The sequence below is a fragment of the Rhincodon typus genome, chromosome 3, assembly GCF_021869965.1.
Source record: "Rhincodon typus isolate 14 chromosome 3, sRhiTyp1.1, whole genome shotgun sequence".
In the NCBI taxonomy this organism is placed as follows: domain Eukaryota; kingdom Metazoa; phylum Chordata; class Chondrichthyes; order Orectolobiformes; family Rhincodontidae; genus Rhincodon; species Rhincodon typus.
Window position 1 is genome coordinate 20,678,965 of NC_063334.1, and position 7,532 is coordinate 20,686,496.

Genomic DNA, 7,532 nt, shown 5'->3' on the forward strand with positions numbered 1-7,532 from the left:
GGACAACATTAACCAAAACACTAATTGGACAGGTCATTTCATTATAATGGCCTAATATCAGAGCAGAGGTTGGATACCTCACGGTGAAAGAGTCATTTTCAGCCCTAAAATGGCTTTCCAGCTTCAAGGTTCACTTAAGTACACTTTGGAACACTCACCTTTTGCTGCAGCAACACAAAATTATTTTTCACACAGCAAAGAGCAGTCCACTGGATTCCTCTCCCTCTGAAACACAATCCTTCTACAGGCAATCCATGACTGCAATCTACATTTTCTACATTAGCAACTCACCAAGTTTATTTTAACCGCACTTTTCTCCCCTGTGACCTCCAAGAGGGAAAACAGCACCAATTTGAACAACATCATCTCCAAATTACAAACCACCATGATCTGGGCATGTAGTACTGTTCGATCATAGTGGTTAGTTTCGGATCACGAAATTCCTTACCTAAAATCACTAACAGAGAACCATCATAGCAGGAGATGTAGTTGTTCAATAAAGCAGTAACAAATACATCCCTTGGCAGTGTTGTGCAGGTCCAAGAACAATTTATTTTGAAAGATCAGCTAATTGACTCATGGAATATTGACCTCTATTTCAAGAGAGTTGGAGTATAAGAGCAGGGAAGTCCTTTGTAGCTGCATAATGTGCTGCTGAAACCGCACATAGGGTACAGTGACCAGCTTTAGTCCCTTTATTTAAGGAAAGGCATCATTTCATTGGACACAGTTCAGAGAAGGATGATCCCTGGTATGGGTGTCTCATTGGTGTGTCTGCATCGATATCTTCCAGCCAGGACAGGTATCTGAATTTCTCTTCACGCTCCTCACATTTCCACTGTTTTTCCATGGTGGGGTATTCTAATGAACAAAGGTAAACAGGTTGGGATTCTACTCACTGGAGTTTAGAAGAATGAAAGGTGATCTCATTGAAACATATAGGATTCTTAAGGGGCTTAACAGGGTAAATGTTGAGAGGAAGTTTCATTTCACTGGAGAGTCTAAGACCAGGGGGCATCAGAATTAAGGGGTGCCTACTTAAGGCTGAGACGAGGAGGAACTTCTTCTTTCACAGGGTAAGAGTCTTTGGAACTCTCTGCCACAGACAGCTATGAGTGCACAGTCCTTGTGTATACTTAGGCTGAGATAGATAGATCTTTGATCAGACAGGGAATCAAGGGTTACAGGGAAAATGAAGGAAAGTGAATGTGAGGAATGTCGGATCAGTCATGATCTTATTGATTGGCGGAGCAGGCCTGAGGTGCTGAATGGCCTCCTGTTCCTATTTCTTATGCTGTCTACTTCTAATTATCTATGTAATCACATTGAAAAAAGTTTCTGATGTCCCCGAGGAAATGGGCATGGTCAAGAATAGTCTCAAAAGAGTGGTGGTGAAAACCTTGATCAGAGTTCAATAAAAAGATAGTTATGACTTGTCCAAAAGCATACAGGTGCTTTTGGAGGGGAGAAAGATGATGAACACACAGAGCTCGTTGTCACCAGCATTTACATGGATACTATTCTGGCTAATATCAACACCTCAATCAACACCATAAAGTTAATTTATGCAGACATTATCATGCCGTTTGCAAAACTTAAGCTGTGCAAATTAAGTGTTGTATTTCATATTACTTTTTAGGCTGAGGAACATCGTGAGTTCACGAAAGACACTCATTACTGATGTCAAACAGACAGGACATAGCCATAAACAAAACAATAAAGTTTTGGCAGAATTCCCAAAATGGAGTGTTGAGAGGAACAACAAAACATTGCTGCAATTTAGTAGCCATTGTCCAACAAGAGCAGGTGATGGCCAACTGAGGAAAGTGCCGATGGAGATCAGAATTGTTAGCAGTGTTCAACCAATACCGAGAGGATGAAAGGGACAACAACATAGTTAGATTACTCAAACAATTCATGACTTCAGTTTAACCATTTCAGAAGTGAACCCCTCCATGACCTGATATGTCCCTACTTGTGCAAACTTCTCCTGTCTCAAGATCATCTGAGCTACCTGCATTCAGCCATTTCTGGGCTTTTGAGTGTTTCTAATTTTAATCCCCTTGCTACTTGTGGACCAGTTTTCTGTTGCCTAGGCCTTCCTTACATCTTACCTTCCTCCTTTAAACTTTCTTAATACCTGCTTTTTTGACCAAGCTTGTGCTCATTTGGCCTGTTAATGCCTGACATAGTAGAGACCTTCTTCAATAATGCTTCAGTGAAACATGTTTGTTACATCAAAAGCTTATACAAGATGTTATTCTTGAAGCTGAGAGATGGACTAACAGGAAATTGCGAGACAGGTGGGCACAGAGCTGAGAGATGGAGTACTCAAACATTGAGGAAAAATGGAATATTAAAGATGGAGGCAATAGTTAGAAAGAACAGCTAGATCAAAAGTCAGTTCTTTCTGTAGACAATAAGGAAATAGCACTTTTTTTTCAAAAAAAGGTACACCAAAAAGGAAAACGTGATCAGGAGAGGTAGGAAAGCTACCTGAATTATCATAGCAAGAGTGAAACAAACTTGATATTAAGCCAACTTTCAGAGGATAGCTAAATGCCATTTATTTAGTCTACCAAGCTAAATCCTTTCAACAAACCAGATGTCACAATGTTCAGAATTACATTGGTTCGTGCATGGCTACATACACAGTACGATCTTTACTCAGTTCTTAACTTTTTGTTGGTGCACTGGGTATTGATTTTAGTACAGAAAGTACTCTGCAGGAAAGGCCCTGGGAATGGAAGACATCAGGAAATGAAACGCTCACAGCATGTGAATGATGTCACACTACAAAAATAAAACCTCAATTTAAATGATAGCCTTCAGCACATTTGCGATGTTCCAGCTTTTCAAAATATTCCTCCTTTAAGGATTCCCCCTCAGTTCTGGTATGAACCACCAAATGGTTATGGAATATTTCTGTGAATTTCTGCTTAATGCAGACAAGAGGGGAGTATTTCACTAATGGTTGATCGTCTTCAAATGGGTCAGACAAGAGTATGAATATATATCTCTTTTGACATGATCACTACATTGATGCTTATGTAACATGTAATATCCAACTTGGAAAAAGGACCCATAATTAGAAAACCATCAAATTCAGTTCAATTCAACGCTGGATAAAATCAATGAGAAAATGACCTCAGATGGTAATAATGTAACTTACCTAACATTCCTGAACTACAACGATTTGAAATAATTTGCTAGTATAGATGTGCAAAAGACACAATAGCATTGGCTTCATTATGCAGCTATGATCTATAAACAAGCCACTCCAAAGGAAGAGAGACAGGGCAAGACGCTCATTTGCAGAGTCAGTTCAGTTGGTGTTGAGGTGAGGTATGTATTCTCGAAAGTACAGGCTGTGCTCTTAACCGATACTCTCTTCAGGGAAGTTCCATCACAAAGGCATCTCCCTGAAGCAGTGTCCCATAAAAATAACAATTAGCCAAAAAGGAATCTGAAGAACAAAACAACAGTTGCTTTCTACCATCTCCAGGAGTTAATCTATAACAATGAATGACACCTGCACATTCTTCCTTTGCTACATCAGTGTCTGAAACTCAACGGAGAGGAAATAAACACATTCAAAATGGTCTAAAACACATGACACTATTACAAATTAAACCAACAATTTCTGATGTCAGGCAGTTAATGAGATTCCCATGTAAACTGTGCATAACTTTCAGTGGAGATCATCTACGTGCCAACACACTCTCATGCCGAATAACAATGAACAAAGAGGCTTCGAGACATTTCCACTGCAAAATCATGCCCCAGACTCCTCCTCATCTCAAATCACAAAGCCTGTGACCCCGAACTGGGAAGTGAGTCTTCTTGAAGGTTACAGCTGCACTGCAATTTTGCTTCAATGGAAGTAGCCTTTATGAGGGCGTAGCCAAGCTTGAATATGGACCCACCAGGTTATGGTCACATGTCTCATGCATTCTCTGGAGGCAGCAGATGGTGCTGCACATTAAAGTATTTTGGAATTAGCAATCCTTTCCAATTAGACCTACATCATACAACAGTTCTTTTAACAAGTGCATACCAAGTAAATGTTCCTTTTCCTGGGAAGCTGCGGTGCTTTCAGGGAACAGTTTGTGCAGACAGCTCATACAGCTATCTTGAAATTCAGTCCTTCATTGCTAAAGACAGAATTCCAATTGCAACCCCCGATTCCATCAGATGGCATTCTGATCATAGCAACAGAATGTCAGAAGCTGTAATTGATGATGCCAATAGGCAAAGTACTGTAAACAGCTAAACCCAAAATGGTATAGTTGAATATGAAATGCTACAACTGTGTAAGTTATCAACCAGCTTGCCTACAGGTGACAATATAACATGCTATTAAGGAGCTGAAAACAAGAAGTGAGCAGACCTCCACAAAGATAGATAAAAAGTGCTCCATCTTTATTGCCACTTATGTGAAAAGATTGTCTTTTTGGGATGAAAATTCCCTCTGATTGGGATGCTGGACTTAATGCCTAATGCTAAGCCAACACAAAAGTAATTTTCCTCCTTCCCAACCCAATCAGCTTGCTATTGACAAGCAGGAGTTTATCATTTCAAGTAGCGGAGTACTGGGTCAAAATGCATGAACTCTTTAGCTGCACTGCGCATGTGGTTAAACACAGTGAACTGCAGCACTTTAAGCAAGTGGATCACTCCAACCACCACCTCAACAACAACTAGGTTTGGACAATAAATCCAGGATGCTTGCATCCCATGAACAAATAAAAACAAAATATGTATGTCAACTCTTCATAGAATCACAGGATCCCTGCAGTGTGGAAACAGGCCAGTCAGCCCAACAAGTCCACCCCGACTCTCCAAACAGCATCCCATTCAGACTTATCCCCCTACCCTACCCCTGTAATCTGCATTTCCCATGGTTAATCTACCTAACCTACACATCCCTGGACACTTTGGGCAACTTAGGATGTCCAACCCAACTAACTTGCATATCTTTGGACTGTGGGAGAAAACCGAGGCACCCGGAGGAAACCCACGCAGACAGAGGGACAATGAGCAAACTCCACACAGACAGTCACCCGAGGCTAGAATTGAACCTGGGTTCCTGGCGCTTCAAGCAAGTTCCAAGGCTGGAAAAGAGATGGAGGAGAGGATAGAATAAACCATCTGTGATAAGGTAAAAAGACAGTGATAAAATGACAAAAGTGGTGATGAAGCAAGCAAAAAGGAGCAGGAATACATCGATACATGAATAAATTTTGTGGCCTCCTTTCTTGTTCTATTCACTCCCTCCATGCCTCAGTCACTGCCTTTTCCAGACCAGGTAGCACCTACTTTCGACACTCCACTTCCCATATCACTGCATGAGGTATCCCATTTCCTTAGTCATGCAGTGAGTGAGAGAGCATGGTAAGAATAGTGAGTTGCAGAGGTATACCTAATTTCATTGCCAATATTAGCAATGGAACAGGCAATGAGCTGGGACAAAGAGAAAAGAGAAAACTACTTTTTAAGTTCACCAAACCTATAGAAATGATGGAAAGCTGTTGGTCAGCAGATGAGTAAAATCTACTTTGCCTCAAGCTGTAGCAACATCACATTCAAGATTTCTGTTAAATACAGGAGTCCCAATAAATATCAGATAGGTGTATTAGCAAGGGAAGTGCATAGATGTTGGCACTGACTTGAATCCTGTTGACCGTGGACATGGAGAGCCTGTTTAGCCCATTATCCTGCCAAAATAAAAGCAATTGCAATGAGCAGCTTGGAAGAGGAGAATGTAAGATGGTGTCATAAATTTCCCTCCACATCTCATTCATTCTGCTACAAAGTGCCACATATCTTATTCTCGGAAAAAAGCAACCATCATATCCTGTTCTATGAATAAGCAATGCTTATTCCAGAGGCACTGCCTCTCTCAGACCCTTATTTATTAAAAGTTCAGTTAATTCATTTCTTATTTATGACAAAAATTTTAAAAAGTTTGTATCATACCCAGTGGAATCTGAAGTCTAATTCAAAGGCAGACATTTATAGAAAGAATTTCCACTGATTTACATGAAAAATTGATGACCAGAGTACACTGAATTCTTTGTTGAAGACAATAGTGCCTCAGTGGCCAAAAGAAAATCAAAATCATAACTTACTTACTCCAAAGGGACAAAGAAAGAAAGAAATCTGCTCAAAAAAGCTCATCAGTTTCTCAATATTTTGCATAAGATATCAGTACCTTATAATTTAAAAACAGCTTGGTGCAATGGTTTTCGTTTAACAAAACAATCTCATATTGAGACACGAAGAATGTGATCAATCAAACAGGTCATCCCATGACATAATTAAAAAAAAATTTAAGAATCAATCAAAATAGTCATTGCAGCAAATAGGCACTTCAGGTCAATCACAAGTGACCAAAAATTCAATTTTATATCTCATCCAAACTGATTGGACCAAGCTGTTTCTCCATTATTGTCATTGTATGGGGATTTCAGATCACAATACATTACCATTCCCAAAGATGACACACAAAAATTCTGGGACCTGAACAGAAAGCGATGCCAAGCAATTTGCCTTAAATCATACAGAAGAAATGTTTATGCCTATTGAAAACTCAAAAAAAACCAAAATCTTTTAATTCCCACCTTCCCCGACCACTCCTAAAGAAGGTTGAAAATGATTGAGACCCAAAGAAGAACCTGAGGAACAAAAAGGATTTTGAAGTACCAAACTACTCCGTTGCTACTATATTATGTGTCAAAATGATTGCTGAGGAATAGACGTAAGTCAACATAAGAAGATCAGATTGGTCTTTTGGAAGCAAAAATATGCAGCAGGGTCATACAAAAGTCTAGATTTGAATTGCTTCTCTAGTAAATCCTGTATAGTATTATTGTAGCATATGAGGGGACACTTGAATATTAAACAGTACAAGACGTATAATGCAAAGACTTGATTGAAAACTTCAAATCCATTTACTGCATTATATATGTTTACTGGAATACTTTAGATGCTGTGCCTGCAATAATCATTCCACTCAGTTTAAGGCGCATGCCAACTTAATGGGACCAATACCTAAAGCACAGTTGAGGAAATATGGCTGAACATATTTTCTCCAATTTTCTAAAAAGGAAATTTTCAAATCACTTCTTGAAAATCTTAGGGGGAAATCGATCTCTTGTTCAATAACCAACTATACTTTGCACATTTTGTCCATTATGTATTGATGGCTGCTGGCAAAGCTGCAAAAGATATGTCAACTGAGGCAAAAATTTAGCTGATTGAGAGAGATTGCAGAAATTTGTAGAACAGAGAGATCCAAGGGGCTTGATTCATGAAACACAAGAGGTTAGCATGCAGGTACAGATAACGATTATGAAAGCAAATAGAACATTGTCAATTATTGCACAATGAATGAAATGTGCAGCGATTTGGTGAAACCAGATCTGGAGATACATGAGATAATAAGGTGTAGAGCTGGATGAACACAGCAGGCCAAGCAGCATCAGAGGAGCAGGAAAGCTGACATTTCGGGCCTAGGCCCTTCTTCAGAA

The 7,532-nt window shown here is 39.6% G+C and overlaps 1 protein-coding gene across 6 annotated transcripts in view; it reads right to left on the reverse strand.

The window, feature by feature from the left end:
• adgrl3.1 (adhesion G protein-coupled receptor L3.1) overlaps positions 1-7,532 on the reverse strand; it is a 607,182-nt gene that overhangs the window by 462,202 nt on the left and 137,448 nt on the right. The gene's annotated exons all lie outside the window — the stretch shown is intronic.